Source organism: Aquarana catesbeiana, linkage group LG05 (genome assembly GCF_042186555.1).
Source record: "Aquarana catesbeiana isolate 2022-GZ linkage group LG05, ASM4218655v1, whole genome shotgun sequence".
Taxonomy (NCBI): domain Eukaryota; kingdom Metazoa; phylum Chordata; class Amphibia; order Anura; family Ranidae; genus Aquarana; species Aquarana catesbeiana.
The window spans coordinates 270,384,895-270,398,672 of NC_133328.1; the positions used below are offsets into that span (position 1 = coordinate 270,384,895).

The window sequence follows — 13,778 nt, forward strand, 5'->3', positions numbered from 1 at the left end:
GAACCTGAACGAGATCCCCTAGTGTCTCTGGTTCTTGGGGTGCCTGAACCTCTTCTACTCATAGTGCAAAGCAACAAGGTGTGAGGTATACAAATGAACACTGCCCGCTGAGCGATGTAGTCTGGCTAAAAGCTTTGCTACCCAATGCTCAGTCTGGTGTTACTTCAGTAAATGCTGCCTAGGAGAATGCCTGTGTCCCACCTTACATGCGACTGTCAGCTCTGTGTCTCTCCAAAGGCTGTGTGTACCTGTACAGAGTGCCTTAATAGCCTGCAGCTGGCCTGATTGGGAGTCTAAGCACCTGTGCTGACGTCCCACCCCCCCCTCTACCACCCCCCTTCGAATTTTGAAAAAAAAACGAGCGCTTCCCGCACTGGCCGACTCTCCTGAAATACTATGGAGGAAGGCTGGGGGAGGGGGAGGAGAGAGAGAAGCTGGTAGTGAAGACCTGCCTAAAAATGGCAATGGTCGGAAATGGCGGCTGAGGCAGCGGTGCCTGAGCGGTATAACCGCTTTCTAGACCCCTGTGGCCTCTCTCTAGCCTGGGGGGAACATTCAAACATGAGAAATCCCCCCATCCATCCTACCGTGAGCCGGCCTGAGACGCTGAAACATGTGCAGCATGAACACTGAGACAGACAATCCAGCATTGCAAGGTTTGTGCTCTTGGCAGCCCCCAGTGGTCACAATAGGCATAGCATGCATTTACCTTAAAGGAGAAACCTACTAGAATTAGAAAATTCTATGGAATCTTCTCTTACCTTATCCAGCCGCAGGGTTCAGTTTACACAGACCCAATCTTCACCTCTCACGGTGGGCTCCGTTTGAAAAAAACGTCAGAGACTGGGGCCCCCTACGAATAGGGGGATCCTGCAGTTCTAGGCCCGTAAAGCACCCGGCTAGAAATTAGGCTAGAAAACCATTTTCTAATATGCGGGGTCCAGCTCTCTAAAAAGAGAAGCATTACAGGTAAAACCTCGTTTCTTCGGACACGAGGCCCGGGTACCATCCAATTCGGCCTAGAAAGGACACTTTGAATGGATCCGGTCTGCCTGGCTTGCCCCAGTATAGGATATAGGATATTCCCTTTGGAGCTCAGCACAGCACATCTTTACACGTCCATCACCTAAGACACTGGCGTAAAAACTGAGGTATCCCTGCAAGGTGAGGGATTATATAGGGGGTTGAACTTCCTGATAGGGTGTGCCAGTGTCCAATCACCAGTGATACCCTATATAACCCATCAGTAATTACTGTGGCTCTGTGTCCCATGATGTTCGAGAAAGAAATGTCGTTTTCCCTGGGAGCATATAGCACTCTGTAGTGAAGCAAACAAGGATTTTTGTCTACATTGGCGAAAATGCACTTTACCTCCCCCTGGATCCTAGTGCCCTAGGGTGGCTGTGCAGCTTTATGGTGGCACTAGCCCTGGGCTGCATGAGTTCTGTAAACTAGCACATTTGTAAACCTCAGCACAAACCTATAAATATGTACAGCGTTCAAAAGTATATGTGCAGATAAAAGGAAAAGGATTAAACAGCACCACATCCTTTAAAGTGATACAAAAATTAATATTTGATAGGAGAGGAATTTTAAAGGTGCTACATCACTTAGCCAGTTAACAAGTCATAGCAGTTAAATTCCATGACATTTATTACAAGTCCATGTTACAATCCCTCTGTAATTGTTGTGATGGTTCTAACAAGGTCCTCTATGCATTTTCTTCTACATGTTTCACCTCATGGCTTCTTCAAGAAGTATGCATACAGGATACTAACAAAAATACATATGAAATATAAAATATTATTAATTAGAATAGGTAGCATAAAGTGAAGAGATAGAGAACACACCCACATTTAGACCATCCACTCCACAATCACATCCTTAGCAGAGAAACATCGTCTTAGTGGTGTTTCTCTGGTGGGGATCTGGTTATGGATGCTATCCAATCGTGCCAAGCTGCCCTCACTGCACAGATTGACCCTGTTAAAGTGGATCTTTCTATTCTGCAGCATGACATGCAAAAAATCCACAATCGTATGACTACTGTGGAACAGAGGATCAGTGACGTTAAGGACACATTAGATCCATTGCAGGCTGAAGTTCGCACTGCTCAACAATAGAGTTGGGCGAACAGTTCGAGCTGAGCAAAAGTTCAGCCCACACATTGCTTGTTCGCTCGTTCGGCAAACACCCAAATTTGTGGGGCGCTGCACAGTGCATTCCAGGACCCTAATTGGATGAAGCAATGCACCTGACTGTAGGTCAGGTGTAAGACTTTGCCCAATTGGGGCACAGAGCACAGTCAGAGCCATGATTGGACAAAGTCATGATGACTTTGCCCAACCATGGCTCAGTGCACATAGTCCCACCCACACTATAAAAGTTTCCTTCGCACAGAAACCTTTTGCAGTGTGTTGTTGGAGTGGAGGTAGCTAGAGCAGGTCTCTGTTTGACACTTGTGAGTTAGTGTGTTATTGTGACTCTGAGTATAGTGTCAGTGCAGTGTGAGTCTAGTGTAGTGTGAGTATAGTGTAGTGTGTCAGTATAGTGTGAGTATAGTGTAGTGTGAGTGTAGTGTTAGTGTAGTGCAGTTAGTATTGTGGAGCTGTGGAGATCCAAATCTCCCAGCCCACTTCCCACAGCTTAGCCATGTGGGCCTTTTTTTAGCACATGTGCAGTTGAATTGCACTGTTGAAATTTGCAATCTCTGCCGCAAGCAGATCAAGCGTGGCAAAACACCAGCCATTTGGGTACCACATGCATGCAAAGGCATTTAACCTCCCACCACTCAGCCCATTAGCAATAGCACCTGAAAACCACACAAAAGGGACACAATTCTTCTCCTCCTCACTCTTCACCTTTCATGTCTACCACCGCTATATCTCATGACTAGGGATGAGCCGAACACCCCCCTGTTCGGTTCGCACCAGAACATGCAAACAGGAAAAAAGTTTGTTCGAACACGCGAACACCGTTAAAGTCTATGAGACACGAACATGAATAATCAAAAGTGCTAATTTTAAAGGCTTATATGCAAGTTATTGTCATAAAAAGTGTTTGGAGACCTGGGTCCTGCCCCAGGGGACATGGATCAATGCAAAAAAAGTTTTAAAAACAGACGTTTTTTCAGGAGCAGTGATTTTAATAATGCTTAAAGTCAAAAAATAAAAGTGTAATATCCCTTTAAATTTCGTAGCTGGGGGGTGTCTATAGTATGCCTGTAAAGGGGCGCATGTTCCCCGTGCTTAGAACAGTCTGACAGCAAAATGACATTTCGAAGGAAAAAAACAATTTAAAACTACTCGCGGCTATTGCATTGCCGACAATACACATAGAAGTTCATTGATAAAAACGGCATGGGAATTCCCCACAGGGGAACCCCAAACCAAAATTTAAAAAAAAAAATGACGTGGGAGTCCACCTAAATTCCATACCAGGCCCTTCAGGTCTGGTATGGATATTAAGGGGAACCCCGGCCAAAATTTAAAAAAAAAATGACGTGGGGTTCCCCCTAAATTCCATACCAGACCCTTCAGGTCTAGTATGGATTTTAAGGGGAACCCCGCGCCAAAAAAAAAAAAAAAACGAATCCATACCAGACCCTTATCCGAGCATGCAACCTGGCAGGCCGCAGGAAAAGAGGGGGGATGAGAGTGTGGCCCCCCCTCCTGAACCGTACCAGGCCACATGCCCTCAACATTGGGAAGGTGCTTTGGGGTAGCCCCCAAAACACCTTGTCCCCATGTTGATGAGGACAAGGGCCTCATCCCCACAACCCTGGCCGGTGGTTGTGGGGGTCTGCGGGTGGGGGGCTAATCAGAATCTGGAAGCCCCCTTTAACAAGGGGACCCCCAGATCCCGGCCCCCCCGTGTGAAATGGTAAGGGGGTACTTACCCCTACCATTTCACTAAAAAACTGTCAAAAACTTTAAAAATGACAAGAGACAGTTTTTGACAATTCCTTTATTTAAATGCTTCTTCTTTCTTCTATCTTCCTTCATCTTCTTCTTCTGGCTCTTCTGGTTCTTCCTCCGGCGTTCTCGTCCAGCATCTCCTCCGCGGCATCTTCTATCTTCTTCTCCTCGGGCCGCTCCACACCCATGGCATGGGGGGAGGCTACCGCTCTTCTCTTCATCTTCTTCATCTTCTTCTCTTCTTCTTTTCTTCTTACATAGTTACATAGTAGGTGAGGTTGAAAAAAGACCATCAAGTCCAACCTATGTGTTCTCTTCTTCTTTTCTTCTCTTCTTCTCTTCTTCATTTTATTCTCCGGGCCGCTCCGCACCCATGCTGGCATGGAGGGAGGCTCCCGCTGTGACGGCGTCTCCTCGTCTGACGGTTCTTAAATAATAGGGGGCGGGGCCACCCAGTGACCCTGCCCCCCTCTGACGCACGGTGACTTGACGGGACTTCCCTGTGACGTCACAGGGAATGCCACAGGGAAGTCCCATCATGTCCCGTGCAACAGAGGTCACCGGGTGGCCCCTCCCCTCGTTATTTAAGAACCATCAGACGAGGAGACGCCGTCACACAGCGGGAGTCTCCCTCCATGCCAGCATGGGTGTGGAGCGGCCCGGAGAAGAAAATGAAGAAGAGAAGAAGAGAAGAAGAGAAGAAGAGAAGAAGAGAAGAAAAGAAGAAGAGAAGAAGATGAAGAAGATGAAGAGAAGAGTGGGAGCCTCCCCCCATGCCATGGGTGCGGAGCGGCCCGAGGAGAAGAAGATAGAAGAGATGCTGGACGAGAACGCCGGAGGAAGAACCAGAAGAACCAGAAGAAGATGAAGGAAGATAGAAGAAAGAAGAAGCATTTAAATAAAGGAATTGTCAAAAACTGTCTCTTGTCATTTTTAACATTTTTGACAGTTTTTTAGTGAAATGGTAGGGGTAAGTACCCCCTTACCATTTCACACAGGGGGGGGCCGGGATCTGGGGGTCCCCTTGTTAAAGGGGGCTTCCAGATTCCGATAAGCCCCCTGCCCGCAGACGCCCACAACCACCGGCCAGGGTTGTGGGGATGAGGCCCTTGTCCTCATCAACATGGGGACAAGGTGTTTTGGGGGGCTACCCCAAAGCACCCTCCCAATGTTGAGGGCATGTGGCCTGGTACGGTTCAGGAGGGGGGGCGCACTCTCATCCCCCCCTCTTTTCCTGCGGCCTGCCAGGTTGCGTGCTAGGATAAGGGTCTGGTATGGATTTTTGGGGGGATCCCACGTCGTTTTTTTTTTTTTTTTTGGCGCGGGGTTCCCCTTAAAATCCATCCCAGACCTGAAGGGTCTGGGATGGAATTTAGGGGAACCCCGCGTCATTTTTTTAAAAAATTTTGGCCGTAATTCCCCTTAATATCCATACCAGACCTGAAGGGCCTGGTATGGAATTTAGGGGGACTCCCACGTCATTTTTTTTTTTTTAATTTTGGTTCGGGGTTCCCCTGTGGGGAATTCCCATGCCGTTTTTATCAATGAACTTCTATGTGTATTGTCGGCAAGTAATTTTAAATGGGTTTTTTCCTTCGAAATGTCATTTTGCTGTCAGACTGTTCTAAACACGGGAAACATGTGCCCCTTTACAGGCATACTATAGACACCCCCCAACTACGAAATTTAAAGGGATATTAAACTTTTATTGCTTGAATTTAAGCATTATTAAATCACTGCTCCTGAAAAAACGGCCCTTTTTAAAACTTTTTTTTGCATTGATCCATGTCCCCTGGGGCAGGACCCGGGTCCCCAAACACTTTTTATGACAATAACTTGCATATAAGCCTTTAAAATTAGCACTTTTGATTTCTCCCATAGACTTTTAAAGGGTGTTCCGCGGCATTCGAATTTGCCACGAACACCCCAAATTGTTCGCTGTTCGGCGAACTTGCGAACAGCCAATGTTCGAGTCGAACATGAGTTCTACTCGAACTCGAAGCTCATCCCTACTCATGACCTTTCAGCAGCCTCCACTGACAGTGATGATGGTATAGCAAAGGGTGTCATAGGTCGTTGTAACATGTCTGCCAGCAGCACACCACCAGCTGTAGAGTATAGCAGGCAAATTTCTCTGCCCCAGCTGTTGCAGCGAAACAAAATAAACTCCCTGCCACCCACATGCCCAACATCAAAATGCCAGCTTGTCCAAATTGCTGGCTTTACAACTCCTGCCTTTCTGTCTGGTGGATTCTGGCCCCTTCCAAGAATCCTTGGGAGCAGTAACTGGTAACTGGGAGGAGGCAGTTCCAGATAGGGAAATTCTCAGTGACTCCGAGGACACGCCACAATGCAAACTTGCGGTGCATGGGGTCTCTTTTTCTTCAAAGCCTGTGAAAGGTGCTGATAATTCATGGCATCAAGGAGAAGGATCATTATTGGTTGGCAACTGTCCTTGACCACTGTTGCAAGGGGAAAGTCCTGGAACTCATCCTGCCCTCGCAGGGGGAGCACATGATGACATATCTTGAGAACACCTTAAAGAGGAGTTTATGTAACACCTTTCCAGACTCTGGTAGGTTACAGTGTCATGGAAATGTAGTTTTGAAGCTTCTGTTGGTCAAAGGAGGAGCGCTGGAGAAGGGGGCCGTCTAAGTGATGAATTTAAATAATTTTTTAATCCTTGGTGCCCAGGGCTGTTAGCTTGAAGCTCCCATCAGCAGCGTCTGCATCATATGGTGGAAGATTATCTAGGGGTGAAAACAGACATGGAGAGCTTTCCAGTAGATGATCCACTGGGTTAATGGGTCATGAGAATATACCACTGGTCAGAACTTGCCCAGTATGCAATTGAGCTGCTGGGCTGCCCTGCATCCAGCTTGCTTTCCGAATGGTCAATAAGTGCTGCCAGAGGTCTTGTGACTGATAAAAGAGCGTGTCTGTATACAGATTCTGCTGACCAGCTGACATTTGTCAAAATGAATCAGTCCTGGATAGGAATGGGCTGTCTGTTGGAGTCGAACATGACTTTGGCCGTTCGCTTGTTCGCCGAATTTTGTAACATTATCTGCCGTTCGTGCCAAATTCGAGCGGTGCGTCACGGCCCATAATGCACTGCGTCATCGCAGTGCATTGCTGGTTGATGATTGGCCAAGCATGCACTATGACCCTCAAGCAGGGTGCCTGTGGCCAATTATGGCTCAGGGGGTTAAGTACACACCCCACACTATATAAGGCCACCCGCACGTCGGCCTCATGTAGTGTGTTGGTGGCGTTTGTTCAGAGAGAAACAGGGAGAGTGTCATTTCATTTAGTTTGAGCAGGCAGGCAATTCCTGGTGTTATGTTGCTAATATACTTCAGGCAGGCAGGTGAGACAATTAGATAGCTGCAGTGTTTTTAATATATATATGCATCCCGGTTTTGTATATATATATATATATACACTTTAACTAGATCTCACTGCAGACCATTCCTGGTGTATTGTTTCTAATATACTTCAGCCAGGCAGGTGACTCACTGAGCTGCAGTACATATAATATATATATATATATATATAGGCTTGTATATATATATATATATATAGTCTGGCCAAGCCTATACCTGACTAGGCCATTGCCTGAGTGCATGTTCAAAGACACTTTCAGCCAGGCAGGTGACTCACTAAGCTGCAGTTCATTTAATAAATATATATACAGGCTTGTATATATATAGTCTAGCCAAGCCTATACATGACTAGGCCATTGCCTGAGTGCATTATTATTTATTATTTTATTTCAGGTACTTATATAGCGCCGTCAATTTACGCAGCGCTTTACATATACATTGTACATTAGTCCCTACCCTCAAGGAGCTTACAATCTACGGTCCCTAACTCACATTCATACATACTAGGGACAATTTAGACAGGATCCAAATAACCTACCAGCATGTCTTTGGAGTGTGGGAGGAAACCAGAGTACCCGGAGGAAACCCACACAGGCACAGGGAGAACATGCAAACTCCAGGCAGGTAGTGTCGTGGGTGGGATTCGAACCAGCGACCCTTCTTACTGCTAGGCGAAAGTGCTATCCACTGCACCACTGTGCATGTTCGAAGACACTTTCAGCCAGGCAGGTGACTCACTGAGCTGCAGTTCATTTAATAAATATATATACAGGCTTGTATATATATAGTCTAGCCAACCCTATATCTGACTAGGCCATTGCCTGAGTGTGTGTTCAAAGACACTTTCAGCCAGGCAGCTGACTCACTGAGCTGCAGTTCATTTAATCAATATATATGCAGGCTTGTATATATATATAGTCTAGCCAAGCCTATACCTGACTAGGCCATTGCCTGAGTGCGTGTTCAAAGACACTTCCAGCCAGGCAGTTGACTCACTGAGCTGCAGTTCATTTTATATATATATATATATATATATATATATATATATATATATATATATATATATATATACAGGCTTACAGGCTTGTATATATATATAGTCTAGCCAAGCCTATACCTGACTGTAGGCCATTGCCTGAGTGCATGTTCAAAGACACTTTCGGCCAGGCAGGTGACTCACTGAGCTGCAGTTCATAATATATATATCCACTGAATTGTAGTCCAGCCAAGCCTATACCTTACTGTAGGCCATTCCTGGTGTACTGTTTTTAGTAAATTTCAGGCGTTGTTTTGCTAATCTAATTGTACAGTATGTCTGGAAGGCCACCAAGGAGAGGCAGACGCTCACAGGCCACTAAAAGAGAGCAAGCAGGCTCTGTATCTACAGCAAACAGTGCTGGTTGTGGACACGGCGCATCCTCAGCACGTGGCTGTGGGGCATGCTTGTCCTTTTTTTTGGCAACTGGCCGTGTTGAGCCACAACATGCAGAAGAGTTGGTAGAGTGGATGACCAAATCGTCCTCATCCTCCTCATCCTCTGTCACCCAGGCTCAGGGTACTTTGTCTGCCAATGCAGCTGCCAAAGCGGCCTCTTCCATTGGTTCAATGTCATCAGTCACTCCTTCCCTAGCCCCACCATCATGCCCTGAGGAGTCCCCCGAACTGTTTGACCACAGTGTAGGGTACATGCTGCAGTAGGATGCGCAGCGTTTTGAAGGCTCTGATGATGGTAGCCAGGTTGAGGATGAAGGCAGTAACGTGAGCCCAGAGAGAAGAGGGGGTGCCCAAGAAGGACAAGAAACTGGCAGTCATGTTCCCCCAGCTGCAGCATACTGCCAGGTTTGCTCCAGTGGCAATGAGGGAGGGATGATGAGGTCACTGACTCTACGTGGGTGCCTGATAGAAGAGAGGATGAGGAGAAGGAGGCACATCTCCAACGAGGCAGGATGCCCTCCAGGGGCCAGCCTAAGGGCAACCAACCGTCTGCATCACACCGCATGTGCAGGGTGCTGCTGACTCTGCACGTTTTTCCAAAAGTTCTTTGGTGTGGGCCTTTTTTGAGATGTACAGCAGATCGCACCATTGCTGTTTGCAATATATGTCTGAAGCGTATCAAGTGTGGCCAAAACAGCAGCCGCTTGGGCACCACATGCTTGACCAGACATATGTCGAGCTCCCATGCTGTCCATTGGCAACAGTACTTAAAAGATCCACACCAAAGAACAACGGATTTTGTTGTCGGAAAATTTTATAGCCTGCTCTCAAACTTTGTGTGTCGGAAAATCCGATGGAAAATGTGTGATGGAGCCTACACACGGTTGGAATTTCCGACAACAAGGTCCTATCACACATTTTCCGTCGGAAAATCCGACCGTGTGTACGGGGCATAAGAGTTAATATGGGAAAAAGCTGTCTGCTGCACTGATATTATCACCAATCCTTGTGCCCCTAAAAAACCCATATTTTCAAAATCCAATTGTCATTGGGACAGAAAGGTGAAATCTTCTGAACAGGGGCACAGACAGCAAAACAAATGTTACAGGGGTGATGATAACCCTTCCCTATGTTTTCCAAAAAGCTTTAAAATAGATTTTTTCGCTGGAGCTACACTTACAAAATGTACCTGTTAAAAATTACAAACAGATTCTACATAACAACAAACCTACAGTCCCTGTCTTGTTTGCACTGCCTGTATACTGCTGTTCAGAGTATATTGGGCCTGGGGGCCCAACGCCTTTTCTTTTTTTAACTTAGGTGCGGGGTTCCCCTTAATATTCATACAAGACCCAAAGGCCTGGTAATGGACTGGGGGGGTACCCATGCCGTTTGTCTCACTGATTTTCATCCATATTGCCGGGATCCAACATTACATTAAAGCCACAAGCAGTTTTAAATGACTTTTATTCCTTTAAAATTTTAATTTTGTGCAGGGACTGTTCTAAGCACGGGAAACACGTGCCACTTTACAGGCATACTATAGACACCCCCAGGTACGATATTTAAAGGAATATTTCACTTTTATTTTTTCACTTTAAGCATCATTAAAATCACTGCTCCCAGAAAAACTTTCTTTTGCATTGATACATGTCCCCTGGGGCAGGATCCGGGTCCCCAAACGCTTTTCAGGACAATAACTTGCATATTATGCCGTGTACACACGAGCGGACTTTCCGGCATACTTGGTCTGGTGGACCACAGTCCGCCGGACAATCCGACCATGTGTAGGCTCCGGCGGACTTTTCCGGCGGACTTTTTCCCAAAAGCCCGCCGGACCTAGATTCGAAACATGTTTTAAATCTTTCCAACGGACTCTTCTGGCGGAAAGTCCGCTCGTCTGTGTGCTGGTCCGATGGAAAGCCCGCTCGTCTGTATGCTGGTCCAATGGACCAGATACGACGCAAGGATAGGGTATTGCATTTCGCGCTCGCGGAAATAGTAAAAACAAATTTGCCTATTGCGGCGAGCGCGGGGCATACCAGGCCCTTAGGTCTGGTATGGATTATAAAGGGAACCCCCTACGCCGAAAAAATGGCGTGGGGTCCCCCCTAAAATCCATACCAGACCCCGATCCGAGCACCCAGCCTGGTCGGTCAGGCAAGGGGGTGGGGACGAGCGAGTGCCCCCCCTCCTGAACCGTACCAGGCCACATGCCCTCAACATGGGGGGGTGCCTTGGGGGAGGGGGGCCCTGCAGGGCCCCCCCACCCCAAAGCACCTTGTCCCCATGTTGATGAGGACAAGGGCCTCTTCCCCACAACCCTGGTCGTTGGTTGTCGGGGTCTGCGGGCAGGGGGCTTATCAAAATCCGGGAGCCCCTATAATAAGACGGCCCCCAGATCCCGGCCCCCCACCCTATGTGAATGAGTATGGGGTACATGGTACCCCTACCCATTCACCTAGGGAAAAAGCGTCAATAATAAAACACACTACACAAGTTTTTAAAATAATTAATTAAACAGCTCTGGGGGGTCTTCCTCCGGCTTCGGGGGTCTTCTTCCGGCTTCGGGGGTCTTCTTCCGGTTCCTCTTCTCCCAGCGTCCGGTTGGTTCTTCTCCGCTCCCTCCGGCCTCTTCTCCCGGTGTTCTAGTTCTTCGGCCGGCTCCTCCGCTGTCTTCAGGCCGCTCTTTTGCCAGCGGAGGTCCGGACTTCTGGGCTTCTTGTCTTCTTGTCTTCTTCCCTCTTCTCTTCTCCAGATGTTGACATGACGCTCTCTCTGGCTGGACTGCTTTCTGAGCGCTCCGTTGTGACTTATATAGGCGGAGACCCCGCCCCCTTATGAATGTCACAGTCCCTGGGCTTCTTCCGAAGCCGGAAGAAGACCCCCAAAGCCATTTAATAAATTATTTTAAAAACTTGTGTAGTGTGTTTTATTATTGACGCTTTTTCCCTTGGTGAATGGGTAGGGGTACCATGTACCCCATACTCATTCACATAGGGTGGGGGGCCGGGATCTGGGGGCCCTCTTATTATAGGGGGTTCCCGGATTCCGATAAGCCCCCCCGTCCGCAGACCCTGACAACCAACGGCCAGGGTTGTCGGGAAGAGGCCCTTGTCCTCATCAACATGGAGACAAGGTGCTTTGGGGTGGGGGGGCCCCGCAGGGCCCTCCTCCCCCAAGGCACCCCCCCATGTTGAGGGCATGCGGCCTGGTATGGTTCAGGAGGGGGGGCGCTCGTCCCCACCCCCTTGCCTGACCGGCCGGGCTGCGTGCTCGGGTCGGGGTCTGGTATGGCTTTTAGGGGGGACCCCATGCCATTTTTTCAGTGTAGGGGGTTCCCTTTATAATCCATACCAGACCTAAGGGCCTGGTATGCCCCGCGACGGGGCTCGCAAGGTGTCAATCTCGTCGATAAAAGCGGCAAGATTGACTTCCTTTTCTAGTCCCGTCGTACCTGAGTCATGTTCAAAATGAATGGACTTGTCCATGTGTGGGCAAGTCCGTTCATTCTGAAAGTCCGCCGTAACTCCGGCGAAAGTCCGTCGGAAAGACGGGCGGATTTAGCCCGCCGGAAAGTCCGGTTGTGTGTGGGCAAGTCCGTCCATTTTAAAGTCTGGTGCACCTGGCGGACAAAAACCGTCGGAAAGTGTGCCGGACCAAGTATGCCATAAAGTCCGATCGTGTGTACGCGGCATAAGCCTTTAAAATTTGCACTTTTGATTTATCACGTTCGAGTCCCATAGACTTTAATGGTGTTTGAATGTTCGCGCAAACTTTTGGTTTGTTCGCATGTTCTGGATGCGAACCGAACCGGGGGGTGTTCAGCCCATCCCTAGTCCTGGACTAGCAGCAGCTATCAAGCCCCTGATTGCGATGTCGCTGATTAAATGTTTTTGGGCTCTGGAATCTCTGCAAGACTGTCTAGGCTGCCTAGCTTTGCGGGTGTTGATTTAATCTTGAAGTCGTTTTTTGGTATTGGTTTCATGGACACAACACTCAGGGACCAATTTTTTCCGCACCTGGTGCATATAACTTTAATTTTTTAAAGCAAGGCCAATTCTTGATTTCATTAAGTCTACCTATATATTGTTACTGTGTTAAGGCACCACCAACACCCAATTTTTCCACACCTGTTTGACAGGTGCATATACTTTCAATTAAAAAAGAAAAAAAAAACGGCTAATTCTTGCTTTCATCAAGAGTACCTCTAGCCATTTCCTGCTCTCTCTGGCGGTGTATTCGCGGAGCATTCCGCTGGGAAGTTTTTTCTTCCTTTCACTAGTCTGTAGATCAATGGCGGCTTTGACGGCAGAATGAGTTTGCCACTAAACCCAAAGCCATTCCTTAATGGCCTTACTGGTATGTCAATAATGGTGAAACTGAAGTGGGGTATGGAATACAAGGGATACCTGGTCTATGTGGATGGCTACATGAACATGCACCTCGAAAATACAGAAGAGTATATTGATGGGGCATTGTCTGGACATCTTGGAGAAGTTCTAATAAGGTGTAATAATGTTTTGTATACTGTATATGAGGAGTAGAAGAGGAGGAAGAAGATGGCGAGATGAAAGAATAAAGCCATTTCCAAATTAGTTTTGTAAATTTATTTTGAAACTTCCCCCAACACCCAAAGTCAAATTTTTCCGCACCTGTTACTTCTATCCAAAGTCTGTGAAAGAGACACCAGCATTTATTCAAAAAATCTCTAATCTTGTTCCAAGTGCACTAAATTGTGGCCTCATCATACAGACTGGCTCCCCAAGCTGTTGTTTACAAATAAAGAAAGCTTGCAAAAAAATGTAATTAAATGTATTTTTTTTCTTTATATATGTCAGTTTTGCTGCAGTAGATTCTGCACATGATACAAATGCGCTACTTTACAGGCAGAGTAAGGGGACCCCCAGGCACTATATTTAAAGGAATTTTTCACTTTTTATTGTTTCACATTAAGCATCATTAAAATCACTGTTCCTTTAAAAATGATCTCTTTTATTTAACATTTTTGCATTGATACATGTCCCGCAGGTCAGTACTC

The 13,778-nt window shown here is 47.2% G+C and overlaps 1 pseudogene; it reads left to right on the top strand.

Moving 5' to 3' along the window:
- The first annotated feature begins 13,053 nt into the window (after positions 1-13,053).
- LOC141145871 (small nuclear ribonucleoprotein F pseudogene) lies at positions 13,054-13,284 on the top strand (annotated as a pseudogene).
- Positions 13,285-13,778: the final 494 nt, after the last annotated feature.